Below are 15,702 nucleotides of genomic sequence, written 5' to 3'. Positions count from 1 at the left end.
AGGCTGTAATGAGTCCAAATACACCTATTGTGCTGAGTTGAAGAAACACATGTATCTCTCCAAAGAAAACAATGTATGTTAGAAGCTGTAGCCTCTGGCACATTGTGTCCCTGTAAGAATTTAGTTAGTGTTGGAATGGTGTACGTTGTGCAAATCAACATTTTCCAGGTGTAGAATGGCTCATTTTGTTCCTTAGAGGCCTATTCTGCAAAACAAAAGAGGCTCAGGTATCTCGTGAAGGAAAAGCATGTGTGTGAGAAGCAGGAGAATCCGGCACACTGTTTACCTGTGAGAATTCAGTTTGTTTATTGAAGGAATACTTACTGAAACCAGTGTTTTCAAGGGTGAGAAAGGGTCAATTTGTTCCAAAGAGGCCTATGCAGGTAAGTTGAAGAAACATATGTATCTCTGGAAAGGAAACCACGTATGCTCGAAGCAGGAGCATCCAGTACATGGTTTCACTGTCCTTAATGACCTACGTTTTCAGAGCAATACTTCCTGCAACTTTGGAGTTCCAAGGTGGAGATAGGCACCGTTTGCTCTAAAAAGGCCTATTCAGCTAACGTGAAGAACACATGGACCTCTCCAAAGACAACCATCTATGTTCGAAGCTGCAGCATCTAGTACAGTGTTTCACTGTGAGAAGTGATTTAATTTTGAAAGGAATACTTCCTGCAAATCAAAGCTTTCAAGGTGGAGAAAGGCTGATTTTCTTCCAAATAGGCCTATACATGTAAGCTGAAGAAAGACCTTCATCTCTCGAGAGAGAACAATCTGCGTGAGGTACAGAAGTGTGTATGGCATATCTTCCCTGTGAGAGCAGTGGTAGTTTCTGAAAGGAAGATTTCATGCATCTTAGGTGTTTAAGGTGGATTTAGACTCTGTTTGCACCAAATAGGCCTATTCAGCTGATTGGAAGAATCACATGTATATCTCAAAGAGAAACCATCTATGTTGGAAGTCTCAGCATCTATCACACTGTTTCCCTGTGATAATTTAGTTTACTTTTCAAAGGAAAAATTCCGGCAAATCATAGTTTTCAACGTGGAGAAAGGCTCAGTTTGTTTCATGTAAGCCTATCCAGCTGAGTTGATGAAACATCTGCATCTCTCAAAAGAAAACCATCTGTGGCAGAATGAAGGACATCGAGCACATTGTTTACCTATGAGAACTGAGTTAGTTTTTGAAAGGAATACTTGCTGCAAATCATGGTTTTCAAGTTGGAACGAGGCTCATTTTGTTCCAAACAGGCCGATTCAGCTACGGTCAAGAAAGACATGTATGTCTCGAAAGAGCAACATCTACTTAGAAGGTGCAGTATCTAGTATACTGGTCCCCTGTGAGAATTGAGCTCGTTTCTGAAGCGTATAATTCCAGCAACTCACAATGTTCAAGGTGGAGAAAGGCTAAGTTTCTTGCCACTAGACTTACTAAGCTTAGATGAGGAAACACATGTGTCTCTCAAAAGAAAACAGTGTGTGTTAGGAGCTTCAGCATCTAGCGTGTTGTTTCCCTGTGAGAATTGAGATAGTTTTTGAAAGGAATGTCAACTTCAATTCTCAGTTTTCAAGGTGGAGAAAGGCTCATTTTGTTCCCAATAGGCCTATTCAGCTTCGTTGAGGAAACACGTGTGTATCTGCAAAGAAAACCGTCTGTGTTAGGAGCAGGAGCAACTAGCGCCTTGTTTCCCTCTGAGAAAGGAGTTGGTTTTGGGAAGGAATACTTCCTTCCCATCTGCATGTTCAAGGTGAAGAAATGCTCATTTTGTTCCAAAGAGTCCCATCCAGGTAAGTTGAAGGAACACATGTATCTCTCAAAGGAAAACAATCTGTGAAAGGAGCAGGAGCACCTGGTACATTGTTTCCCTGTGTGAACTGACTGGGTTTTTGATAGAAATACTTCCTGAAACCTAGAAGTTTCACGATGGAGATAGGCTCTGTTTGCCCAAAAGAGGCCTATTCAGCTGACTTGAAGGTACACATGCACCTCTTCCAGGAAAACCATCTACTTAAAAGCTACAGCATCTCTCACATTGTTTCCCTGTGCGATCAGAGTCCGTTTTTGAAGGAAAGACTTGCAGCAACTCCGACCATTCAAAGTGGACAAAGGCTCCTTTGTTGCAATTGGGCCTATTCTGCTGAGTTGACAAAACACATGTCACTCTCAAAATTAAACCCTCTGTGGCAGAATCAGGACAATCTAGCACCTTATTTACCTATGAGAATTGAGTTAGTTTTTGAAAGGAATAATTTCTGCAAATCAACGTTTTGAAGCTAGGGAAAGGCTAATTTTGATCCAAGTAGGCCTATTTAGCTGAGTTGAAGAAACACTGCTATCTCTCGAAAGAAAAGCATGTGTGTTACAACCGGGAACACCTAGCACATTGTTTCCTCGTGAGAACTGAGTTAGTTCTTCAAAGGAATACTTCCTGAAATCAGAATTTTCAAGTGGAGAAAGGCTCCTTTTGTTCCAAGTAGGCCTGTTCAGCTCTGTTATGAAACACATGTATCTCCCCCAAAAAAGTAACGGCTGTTTTAGAAGCAGGAGCATCTAGAAGACTGCATCTCTGTGCATATTTACTCAGTTCTTCGAAGGAATCCGTCCTGCAAATCAGAATGTTAAAGGTGGAGAAAAGCTCATTTTGTTCCAAATAGACCTATTCTGTTAAGTTGAAGAAACTCATGTATCTCTGGAAGGAACACCATCTCTGTTTGAAGCAGGATCATCTAGCACATTGTTTCCCTTTGCAATTGGTGTTCGTTTTCTAGAGAAATACTTCCTTCAATTTAGGAGTTTCAAGGTGGAGATAGGCTGTAATGAGTCCAAATACACCTATTGTGCTGAGTTGAAGAAACACATGTATCTCTCCAAAGAAAACAATGTATGTTAGAAGCTGTAGCCTCTGGCACATTGTGTCCCTGTAAGAATTTAGTTAGTGTTGGAATGGTGTACGTTGTGCAAATCAACATTTTCCAGGTGTAGAATGGCTCATTTTGTTCCTTAGAGGCCTATTCTGCAAAACAAAAGAGGCTCAGGTATCTCGTGAAGGAAAAGCATGTGTGTGAGAAGCAGGAGAATCCGGCACACTGTTTACCTGTGAGAATTCAGTTTGTTTATTGAAGGAATACTTACTGAAACCAGTGTTTTCAAGGGTGAGAAAGGGTCAATTTGTTCCAAAGAGGCCTATGCAGGTAAGTTGAAGAAACATATGTATCTCTGGAAAGGAAACCACGTATGTTCGAAGCAGGAGCATCCAGTACATGGTTTCACTGTCCTTAATGACCTACGTTTTCAGAGCAATACTTCCTGCAACTTTGGAGTTCCAAGGTGGAGATAGGCACCGTTTGCTCTAAAAAGGCCTATTCAGCTAACGTGAAGAACACATGGACCTCTCCAAAGACAACCATCTATGTTCGAAGCTGCAGCATCTAGTACAGTGTTTCACTGTGAGAAGTGATTTAATTTTGAAAGGAATACTTCCTGCAAATCAAAGCTTTCAAGGTGGAGAAAGGCTGATTTTCTTCCAAATAGGCCTATACATGTAAGCTGAAGAAAGACCTTCATCTCTCGAGAGAGAACAATCTGCGTGAGGTACAGAAGTATGTATGGCATATCTTCCCTGTGAGAGCAGTGGTAGTTTCTGAAAGGAAGATTTCATGCATCTTAGGTGTTTAAGGTGGATTTAGACTCTGTTTGCACCAAATAGGCCTATTCAGCTGATTGGAAGAATCACATGTATATCTCAAAGAGAAACCATCTATGTTGGAAGTCTCAGCATCTATCACACTGTTTCCCTGTGATAATTTAGTTTACTTTTCAAAGGAAAAATTCCGGCAAATCATAGTTTTCAACGTGGAGAAAGGCTCAGTTTGTTTCATGTAAGCCTATCCAGCTGAGTTGATGAAACATCTGCATCTCTCAAAAGAAAACCATCTGTGGCAGAATCAAGGGCATCGAGCACATTGTTTACCTATGAGAACTGAGTTAGTTTTTGAAAGGAATACTTGCTGCAAATCATGGTTTTCAAGTTGGAACGAGGCTCATTTTGTTCCAAACAGGCCGATTCAGCTACGGTCAAGAAAGACATGTATGTCTCGAAAGAGCAACATCTACTTAGAAGGTGCAGTATCTAGTATACTGGTCCCCTGTGAGAATTGAGCTCGTTTCTGAAGCGTATAATTCCAGCAACTCACAATGTTCAAGGTGGAGAAAGGCTAAGTTTCTTGCCACTAGACTTACTAAGCTTAGATGAGGAAACACATGTGTCTCTCAAAAGAAAACAGTGTGTGTTAGGAGCTTCAGCATCTAGCGTGTTGTTTCCCTGTGAGAATTGAGATAGTTTTTGAAAGGAATGTCAACTTCAATTCTCAGTTTTCAAGGTGGAGAAAGGCTCATTTTGTTCCCAATAGGCCTATTCAGCTTCGTTGAGGAAACACGTGTGTATCTGCAAAGAAAACCGTCTGTGTTAGGAGCAGGAGCAACTAGCGCCTTGTTTCCCTCTGAGAAAGGAGTTGGTTTTGGGAAGGAATACTTCCTTCCCATCTGCATGTTCAAGGTGAAGAAATGCTCATTTTGTTCCAAAGAGTCCCATCCAGGTAAGTTGAAGGAACACATGTATCTCTCAAAGGAAAACAATCTGTGAAAGGAGCAGGAGCACCTGGTACATTGTTTCCCTGTGTGAACTGACTGGGTTTTTGATAGAAATACTTCCTGAAACCTAGAAGTTTCACGATGGAGATAGGCTCTGTTTGCCCAAAAGAGGCCTATTCAGCTGACTTGAAGGTACACATGCACCTCTTCCAGGAAAACCATCTACTTAAAAGCTACAGCATCTCTCACATTGTTTCCCTGTGCGATCAGAGTCCGTTTTTGAAGGAAAGACTTGCAGCAACTCCGACCATTCAAAGTGGACAAAGGCTCCTTTGTTGCAATTGGGCCTATTCTGCTGAGTTGACAAAACACATGTCACTCTCAAAATTAAACCCTCTGTGGCAGAATCAGGACAATCTAGCACCTTATTTACCTATGAGAATTGAGTTAGTTTTTGAAAGGAATAATTTCTGCAAATGAACGTTTTGAAGCTAGGGAAAGGCTAATTTTGATCCAAGTAGGCCTATTTAGCTGAGTTGAAGAAACACTGCTATCTCTCGAAAGAAAAGCATGTGTGTTACAACCGGGAACACCTAGCACATTGTTTCCTGGTGAGAACTGAGTTAGTTCTTCAAAGGAATACTTCCTGAAATCAGAATTTTCAAGTGGAGAAAGGCTCCTTTTGTTCCAAGTAGGCCTGTTCAGCTCTGTTATGAAACACATGTATCTCCCCCAAAAAAGTAACGGCTGTTTTAGAAGCAGGAGCATCTAGAAGACTGCATCTCTGTGCATATTTACTCAGTTCTTCGAAGGAATCCGTCCTGCAAATCAGAATGTTAAAGGTGGAGAAAAGCTCATTTTGTTCCAAATAGACCTATTCTGTTAAGTTGAAGAAACTCATGTATCTCTGGAAGGAACACCATCTCTGTTTGAAGCAGGATCATCTAGCACATTGTTTCCCTTTGCAATTGGTGTTCGTTTTCTAGAGAAATACTTCCTTCAATTTAGGAGTTTCAAGGTGGAGATAGGCTGTAATGAGTCCAAATACACCTATTGTGCTGAGTTGAAGAAACACATGTATCTCTCCAAAGAAAACAATGTATGTTAGAAGCTGTAGCCTCTGGCACATTGTGTCCCTGTAAGAATTTAGTTAGTGTTGGAATGGTGTACGTTGTGCAAATCAACATTTTCCAGGTGTAGAATGGCTCATTTTGTTCCTTAGAGGCCTATTCTGCAAAACAAAAGAGGCTCAGGTATCTCGTGAAGGAAAAGCATGTGTGTGAGAAGCAGGAGAATCCGGCACACTGTTTACCTGTGAGAATTCAGTTTGTTTATTGAAGGAATACTTACTGAAACCAGTGTTTTCAAGGGTGAGAAAGGGTCAATTTGTTCCAAAGAGGCCTATGCAGGTAAGTTGAAGAAACATATGTATCTCTGGAAAGGAAACCACGTATGTTCGAAGCAGGAGCATCCAGTACATGGTTTCACTGTCCTTAATGACCTACGTTTTCAGAGCAATACTTCCTGCAACTTTGGAGTTCCAAGGTGGAGATAGGCACCGTTTGCTCTAAAAAGGCCTATTCAACTAACGTGAAGAACACATGGACCTCTCCAAAGACAACCATCTATGTTCGAAGCTGCAGCATCTAGTACAGTGTTTCACTGTGAGAAGTGATTTAATTTTGAAAGGAATACTTCCTGCAAATCAAAGCTTTCAAGGTGGAGAAAGGCTGATTTTCTTCCAAATAGGCCTATACATGTAAGCTGAAGAAAGACCTTCATCTCTCGAGAGAGAACAATCTGCGTGAGGTACAGAAGTATGTATGGCATATCTTCCCTGTGAGAGCAGTGGTAGTTTCTGAAAGGAAGATTTCATGCATCTTAGGTGTTTAAGGTGGATTTAGACTCTGTTTGCACCAAATAGGCCTATTCAGCTGATTGGAAGAATCACATGTATATCTCAAAGAGAAACCATCTATGTTGGAAGTCTCAGCATCTATCACACTGTTTCCCTGTGATAATTTAGTTTACTTTTCAAAGGAAAAATTCCGGCAAATCATAGTTTTCAACGTGGAGAAAGGCTCAGTTTGTTTCATGTAAGCCTATCCAGCTGAGTTGATGAAACATCTGCATCTCTCAAAAGAAAACCATCTGTGGCAGAATCAAGGGCATCGAGCACATTGTTTACCTATGAGAACTGAGTTAGTTTTTGAAAGGAATACTTGCTGCAAATCATGGTTTTCAAGTTGGAACGAGGCTCATTTTGTTCCAAACAGGCCGATTCAGCTACGGTCAAGAAAGACATGTATGTCTCGAAAGAGCAACATCTACTTAGAAGGTGCAGTATCTAGTATACTGGTCCCCTGTGAGAATTGAGCTCGTTTCTGAAGCGTATAATTCCAGCAACTCACAATGTTCAAGGTGGAGAAAGGCTAAGTTTCTTGCCACTAGACTTACTAAGCTTAGATGAGGAAACACATGTGTCTCTCAAAAGAAAACAGTGTGTGTTAGGAGCTTCAGCATCTAGCGTGTTGTTTCCCTGTGAGAATTGAGATAGTTTTTGAAAGGAATGTCAACTTCCATTCTCAGTTTTCAAGGTGGAGAAAGGCTCATTTTGTTCCCAATAGGCCTATTCAGCTTCGTTGAGGAAACACGTGTGTATCTGCAAAGAAAACCGTCTGTGTTAGGAGCAGGAGCAACTAGCGCCTTGTTTCCCTCTGAGAAAGGAGTTGGTTTTGGGAAGGAATACTTCCTTCCCATCTGCATGTTCAAGGTGAAGAAATGCTCATTTTGTTCCAAAGAGTCCCATCCAGGTAAGTTGAAGGAACACATGTATCTCTCAAAGGAAAACAATCTGTGAAAGGAGCAGGAGCACCTGGTACATTGTTTCCCTGTGTGAACTGACTGGGTTTTTGATAGAAATACTTCCTGAAACCTAGAAGTTTCACGATGGAGATAGGCTCTGTTTGCCCAAAAGAGGCCTATTCAGCTGACTTGAAGGTACACATGCACCTCTTCCAGGAAAACCATCTACTTAAAAGCTACAGCATCTCTCACATTGTTTCCCTGTGCGATCAGAGTCCGTTTTTGAAGGAAAGACTTGCAGCAACTCCGACCATTCAAAGTGGACAAAGGCTCCTTTGTTGCAATTGGGCCTATTCTGCTGAGTTGACAAAACACATGTCACTCTCAAAATTAAACCCTCTGTGGCAGAATCAGGACAATCTAGCACCTTATTTACCTATGAGAATTGAGTTAGTTTTTGAAAGGAATAATTTCTGCAAATGAACGTTTTGAAGCTAGGGAAAGGCTAATTTTGATCCAAGTAGGCCTATTTAGCTGAGTTGAAGAAACACTGCTATCTCTCGAAAGAAAAGCATGTGTGTTACAACCGGGAACACCTAGCACATTGTTTCCTGGTGAGAACTGAGTTAGTTCTTCAAAGGAATACTTCCTGAAATCAGAATTTTCAAGTGGAGAAAGGCTCCTTTTGTTCCAAGTAGGCCTGTTCAGCTCTGTTATGAAACACATGTATCTCCCCCAAAAAAGTAACGGCTGTTTTAGAAGCAGGAGCATCTAGAAGACTGCATCTCTGTGCATATTTACTCAGTTCTTCGAAGGAATCCGTCCTGCAAATCAGAATGTTAAAGGTGGAGAAAAGCTCATTTTGTTCTAAATAGACCTATTCTGTTAAGTTGAAGAAACTCATGTATCTCTGGAAGGAACACCATCTCTGTTTGAAGCAGGATCATCTAGCACATTGTTTCCCTTTGCAATTGGTGTTCGTTTTCTAGAGAAATACTTCCTTCAATTTAGGAGTTTCAAGGTGGAGATAGGCTGTAATGAGTCCAAATACACCTATTGTGCTGAGTTGAAGAAACACATGTATCTCTCCAAAGAAAACAATGTATGTTAGAAGCTGTAGCCTCTGGCACATTGTGTCCCTGTAAGAATTTAGTTAGTGTTGGAATGGTGTATGTTGTGCAAATCAACATTTTCCAGGTGTAGAATGGCTCATTTTGTTCCTTAGAGGCCTATTCTGCAAAACAAAAGAGGCTCAGGTATCTCGTGAAGGAAAAGCATGTGTGTGAGAAGCAGGAGAATCCGGCACACTGTTTACCTGTGAGAATTCAGTTTGTTTATTGAAGGAATACTTACTGAAACCAGTGTTTTCAAGGGTGAGAAAGGGTCAATTTGTTCCAAAGAGGCCTATGCAGGTAAGTTGAAGAAACATATGTATCTCTGGAAAGGAAACCACGTATGTTCGAAGCAGGAGCATCCAGTACATGGTTTCACTGTCCTTAATGACCTACGTTTTCAGAGCAATACTTCCTGCAACTTTGGAGTTCCAAGGTGGAGATAGGCACCGTTTGCTCTAAAAAGGCCTATTCAGCTAACGTGAAGAACACATGGACCTCTCCAAAGACAACCATCTATGTTCGAAGCTGCAGCATCTAGTACAGTGTTTCACTGTGAGAAGTGATTTAATTTTGAAAGGAATACTTCCTGCAAATCAAAGCTTTCAAGGTGGAGAAAGGCTGATTTTCTTCCAAATAGGCCTATACATGTAAGCTGAAGAAAGACCTTCATCTCTCGAGAGAGAACAATCTGCGTGAGGTACAGAAGTATGTATGGCATATCTTCCCTGTGAGAGCAGTGGTAGTTTCTGAAAGGAAGATTTCATGCATCTTAGGTGTTTAAGGTGGATTTAGACTCTGTTTGCACCAAATAGGCCTATTCAGCTGATTGGAAGAATCACATGTATATCTCAAAGAGAAACCATCTATGTTGGAAGTCTCAGCATCTATCACACTGTTTCCCTGTGATAATTTAGTTTACTTTTCAAAGGAAAAATTCCGGCAAATCATAGTTTTCAACGTGGAGAAAGGCTCAGTTTGTTTCATGTAAGCCTATCCAGCTGAGTTGATGAAACATCTGCATCTCTCAAAAGAAAACCATCTGTGGCAGAATCAAGGGCATCGAGCACATTGTTTACCTATGAGAACTGAGTTAGTTTTTGAAAGGAATACTTGCTGCAAATCATGGTTTTCAAGTTGGAACGAGGCTCATTTTGTTCCAAACAGGCCGATTCAGCTACGGTCAAGAAAGACATGTATGTCTCGAAAGAGCAACATCTACTTAGAAGGTGCAGTATCTAGTATACTGGTCCCCTGTGAGAATTGAGCTCGTTTCTGAAGCGTATAATTCCAGCAACTCACAATGTTCAAGGTGGAGAAAGGCTAAGTTTCTTGCCACTAGACTTACTAAGCTTAGATGAGGAAACACATGTGTCTCTCAAAAGAAAACAGTGTGTGTTAGGAGCTTCAGCATCTAGCGTGTTGTTTCCCTGTGAGAATTGAGATAGTTTTTGAAAGGAATGTCAACTTCAATTCTCAGTTTTCAAGGTGGAGAAAGGCTCATTTTGTTCCCAATAGGCCTATTCAGCTTCGTTGAGGAAACACGTGTGTATGTGCAAAGAAAACCGTCTGTGTTAGGAGCAGGAGCAACTAGCGCCTTGTTTCCCTCTGAGAAAGGAGTTGGTTTTGGGAAGGAATACTTCCTTCCCATCTGCATGTTCAAGGTGAAGAAATGCTCATTTTGTTCCAAAGAGTCCCATCCAGGTAAGTTGAAGGAACACATGTATCTCTCAAAGGAAAACAATCTGTGAAAGGAGCAGGAGCACCTGGTACATTGTTTCCCTGTGTGAACTGACTGGGTTTTTGATAGAAATACTTCCTGAAACCTAGAAGTTTCACGATGGAGATAGGCTCTGTTTGCCCAAAAGAGGCCTATTCAGCTGACTTGAAGGTACACATGCACCTCTTCCAGGAAAACCATCTACTTAAAAGCTACAGCATCTCTCACATTGTTTCCCTGTGCGATCAGAGTCCGTTTTTGAAGGAAAGACTTGCAGCAACTCCGACCATTCAAAGTGGACAAAGGCTCCTTTGTTGCAATTGGGCCTATTCTGCTGAGTTGACAAAACACATGTCACTCTCAAAATTAAACCCTCTGTGGCAGAATCAGGACAATCTAGCACCTTATTTACCTATGAGAATTGAGTTAGTTTTTGAAAGGAATAATTTCTGCAAATGAACGTTTTGAAGCTAGGGAAAGGCTAATTTTGATCCAAGTAGGCCTATTTAGCTGAGTTGAAGAAACACTGCTATCTCTCGAAAGAAAAGCATGTGTGTTAAAACCGGGAACACCTAGCACATTGTTTCCTGGTGAGAACTGAGTTAGTTCTTCAAAGGAATACTTCCTGAAATCAGAATTTTCAAGTGGAGAAAGGCTCCTTTTGTTCCAAGTAGGCCTGTTCAGCTCTGTTATGAAACACATGTATCTCCCCCAAAAAAGTAACGGCTGTTTTAGAAGCAGGAGCATCTAGAAGACTGCATCTCTGTGCATATTTACTCAGTTCTTCGAAGGAATCCGTCCTGCAAATCAGAATGTTAAAGGTGGAGAAAAGCTCATTTTGTTCTAAATAGACCTATTCTGTTAAGTTGAAGAAACTCATGTATCTCTGGAAGGAACACCATCTCTGTTTGAAGCAGGATCATCTAGCACATTGTTTCCCTTTGCAATTGGTGTTCGTTTTCTAGAGAAATACTTCCTTCAATTTAGGAGTTTCAAGGTGGAGATAGGCTGTAATGAGTCCAAATACACCTATTGTGCTGAGTTGAAGAAACACATGTATCTCTCCAAAGAAAACAATGTATGTTAGAAGCTGTAGCCTCTGGCACATTGTGTCCGTGTAAGAATTTAGTTAGTGTTGGAATGGTGTATGTTGTGCAAATCAACATTTTCCATGTGTAGAATGGCTCATTTTGTTCCTTAGAGGCCTATTCTGCAAAACAAAAGAGGCTCGGGTATCTCGTGAAGGAAAAGCATGTGTGTGAGAAGCAGGAGAATCCAGCACACTGTTTACCTGTGAGAATTCAGTTTGTTTATTGAAGGAATACTTACTGAAACCAGTGTTTTCAAGGGTGAGAAAGGGTCAATTTGTTCCAAAGAGGCCTATGCAGGTAAGTTGAAGAAACATATGTATCTCTGGAAAGGAAACCACGTATGTTCGAAGCAGGAGCATCCAGTACATGGTTTCACTGTCCTTAATGACCTACGTTTTCAGAGCAATACTTCCTGCAACTTTGGAGTTCCAAGGTGGAGATAGGCACCGTTTGCTCTAAAAAGGCCTATTCAGCTAACGTGAAGAACACATGGACCTCTCCAAAGACAACCATCTATGTTCGAAGCTGCAGCATCTAGTACAGTGTTTCACTGTGAGAAGTGATTTAATTTTGAAAGGAATACTTCCTGCAAATCAAAGCTTTCAAGGTGGAGAAAGGCTGATTTTCTTCCAAATAGGCCTATACATGTAAGCTGAAGAAAGACCTTCATCTCTCGAGAGAGAACAATCTGCGTGAGGTACAGAAGTATGTATGGCATATCTTCCCTGTGAGAGCAGTGGTAGTTTCTGAAAGGAAGATTTCATGCATCTTAGGTGTTTAAGGTGGATTTAGACTCTGTTTGTACCAAATAGGCCTATTCAGCTGATTGGAAGAATCACATGTATATCTCAAAGAGAAACCATCTATGTTGGAAGTCTCAGCATCTATCACACTGTTTCCCTGTGATAATTTAGTTTACTTTTCAAAGGAAAAATTCCGGCAAATCATAGTTTTCAACGTGGAGAAAGGCTCAGTTTGTTTCATGTAAGCCTATCCAGCTGAGTTGATGAAACATCTGCATCTCTCAAAAGAAAACCATCTGTGGCAGAATGAAGGGCATCGAGCACATTGTTTACCTATGAGAACTGAGTTAGTTTTTGAAAGGAATACTTGCTGCAAATCATGGTTTTCAAGTTGGAACGAGGCTCATTTTGTTCCAAACAGGCCGATTCAGCTACGGTCAAGAAAGACATGTATGTCTCGAAAGAGCAACATCTACTTAGAAGGTGCAGTATCTAGTATACTGGTCCCCTGTGAGAATTGAGCTCGTTTCTGAAGCGTATAATTCCAGCAACTCACAATGTTCAAGGTGGAGAAAGGCTAAGTTTCTTGCCACTAGACTTACTAAGCTTAGATGAGGAAACACATGTGTCTCTCAAAAGAAAACAGTGTGTGTTAGGAGCTTCAGCATCTAGCGTGTTGTTTCCCTGTGAGAATTGAGATAGTTTTTGAAAGGAATGTCAACTTCAATTCTCAGTTTTCAAGGTGGAGAAAGGCTCATTTTGTTCCCAATAGGCCTATTCAGCTTCGTTGAGGAAACACGTGTGTATCTGCAAAGAAAACCATCTGTGTTAGGAGCAGGAGCAACTAGCGCCTTGTTTCCCTCTGAGAAAGGAGTTGGTTTTGGGAAGGAATACTTCCTTCCAATCTGCATGTTCAAGGTGAAGAAATGCTCATTTTGTTCCAAAGAGTCCCATCCAGGTAAGTTGAAGGAACACATGTATCTCTCAAAGGAAAACAATCTGTGAAAGGAGCAGGAGCACCTAGTACATTGTTTCCCTGTGTGAACTGACTGGGTTTTTGATAGAAATACTTCCTGAAACCTAGAAGTTTCACGATGGAGATAGGCTCTGTTTGCCCAAAAGAGGCCTATTCAGCTGACTTGAAGGTACACATGCACCTCTTCCAGGAAAACCATCTACTTAAAAGCTACAGCATCTCTCACATTGTTTCCCTGTGCGATCAGAGTCCGTTTTTGAAGGAAAGACTTGCAGCAACTCCGACCATTCAAAGTGGACAAAGGCTCCTTTGTTGCAATTGGGCCTATTCTGCTGAGTTGACAAAACACATGTCACTCTCAAAATTAAACCCTCTGTGGCAGAATCAGGACAATCTAGCACCTTATTTACCTATGAGAATTGAGTTAGTTTTTGAAAGGAATAATTTCTGCAAATGAACGTTTTGAAGCTAGGGAAAGGCTAATTTTGATCCAAGTAGGCCTATTTAGCTGAGTTGAAGAAACACTGCTATCTCTCGAAAGAAAAGCATGTGTGTTACAACCGGGAACACCTAGCACATTGTTTCCTGGTGAGAACTGAGTTAGTTCTTCAAAGGAATACTTCCTGAAATCAGAATTTTCAAGTGGAGAAAGGTTCCTTTTGTTCCAAGTAGGCCTGTTCAGCTCTGTTATGAAACACATGTATCTCCCCCAAAAAAGTAACGGCTGTTTTAGAAGCGGGAGCATCTAGAAGACTGCATCTCTGTGCATATTTACTCAGTTCTTCGAAGGAATCCGTCCTGCAAATCAGAATGTTAAAGGTGGAGAAAAGCTCATTTTGTTCCAAATAGACCTATTCTGTTAAGTTGAAGAAACTCATGTATCTCTGGAAGGAACACCATCTCTGTTTGAAGCAGGATCATCTAGCACATTGTTTCCCTTTGCAATTGGTGTTCGTTTTCTAGAGAAATACTTCCTTCAATTTAGGAGTTTCAAGGTGGAGATAGGCTGTAATGAGTCCAAATACACCTATTGTGCTGAGTTGAAGAAACACATGTATCTCTCCAAAGAAAACAATGTATGTTAGAAGCTGTAGCCTCTGGCACATTGTGTCCCTGTAAGAATTTAGTTAGTGTTGGAATGGTGTACGTTGTGCAAATCAACATTTTCCAGGTGTAGAATGGCTCATTTTGTTCCTTAGAGGCCTATTCTGCAAAACAAAAGAGGCTCAGGTATCTCGTGAAGGAAAAGCATGTGTGTGAGAAGCAGGAGAATCCGGCACACTGTTTACCTGTGAGAATTCAGTTTGTTTATTGAAGGAATACTTACTGAAACCAGTGTTTTCAAGGGTGAGAAAGGGTCAATTTGTTCCAAAGAGGCCTATGCAGGTAAGTTGAAGAAACATATGTATCTCTGGAAAGGAAACCACGTATGTTCGAAGCAGGAGCATCCAGTACATGGTTTCACTGTCCTTAATGACCTACGTTTTCAGAGCAATACTTCCTGCAACTTTGGAGTTCCAAGGTGGAGATAGGCACCGTTTGCTCTAAAAAGGCCTATTCAGCTAACGTGAAGAACACATGGACCTCTCCAAAGACAACCATCTATGTTCGAAGCTGCAGCATCTAGTACAGTGTTTCACTGTGAGAAGTGATTTAATTTTGAAAGGAATACTTCCTGCAAATCAAAGCTTTCAAGGTGGAGAAAGGCTGATTTTCTTCCAAATAGGCCTATACATGTAAGCTGAAGAAAGACCTTCATCTCTCGAGAGAGAACAATCTGCGTGAGGTACAGAAGTATGTATGGCATATCTTCCCTGTGAGAGCAGTGGTAGTTTCTGAAAGGAAGATTTCATGCATCTTAGGTGTTTAAGGTGGATTTAGACTCTGTTTGCACCAAATAGGCCTATTCAGCTGATTGGAAGAATCACATGTATATCTCAAAGAGAAACCATCTATGTTGGAAGTCTCAGCATCTATCACACTGTTTCCCTGTGATAATTTAGTTTACTTTTCAAAGGAAAAATTCCGGCAAATCATAGTTTTCAACGTGGAGAAAGGCTCAGTTTGTTTCATGTAAGCCTATCCAGCTGAGTTGATGAAACATCTGCATCTCTCAAAAGAAAACCATCTGTGGCAGAATCAAGGGCATCGAGCACATTGTTTACCTATGAGAACTGAGTTAGTTTTTGAAAGGAATACTTGCTGCAAATCATGGTTTTCAAGTTGGAACGAGGCTCATTTTGTTCCAAACAGGACGATTCAGCTACGGTCAAGAAAGACATGTATGTCTCGAAAGAGCAACATCTACTTAGAAGGTGCAGTATCTAGTATACTGGTCCCCTGTGAGAATTGAGCTCGTTTCTGAAGCGTATAATTCCAGCAACTCACAATGTTCAAGGTGGAGAAAGGCTAAGTTTCTTGCCACTAGACTTACTAAGCTTAGATGAGGAAACACATGTGTTTCTCAAAAGAAAACAGTGTGTGTTAGGAGCTTCAGCATCTAGCGTGTTGTTTCCCTGTGAGAATTGAGATAGTTTTTGAAAGGAATGTCAACTTCAATTCTCAGTTTTCAAGGTGGAGAAAGGCTCATTTTGTTCCCAATAGGCCTATTCAGTCAGCTTCGTTGAGGAAACACGTGTGTATCTGCAAAGAAAACCATCTGTGT

Source organism: Castor canadensis, chromosome 16, assembly GCF_047511655.1.
Source record: "Castor canadensis chromosome 16, mCasCan1.hap1v2, whole genome shotgun sequence".
Lineage (NCBI taxonomy): Eukaryota > Metazoa > Chordata > Mammalia > Rodentia > Castoridae > Castor > Castor canadensis.
This window is presented reverse-complemented; position numbering follows the sequence as displayed.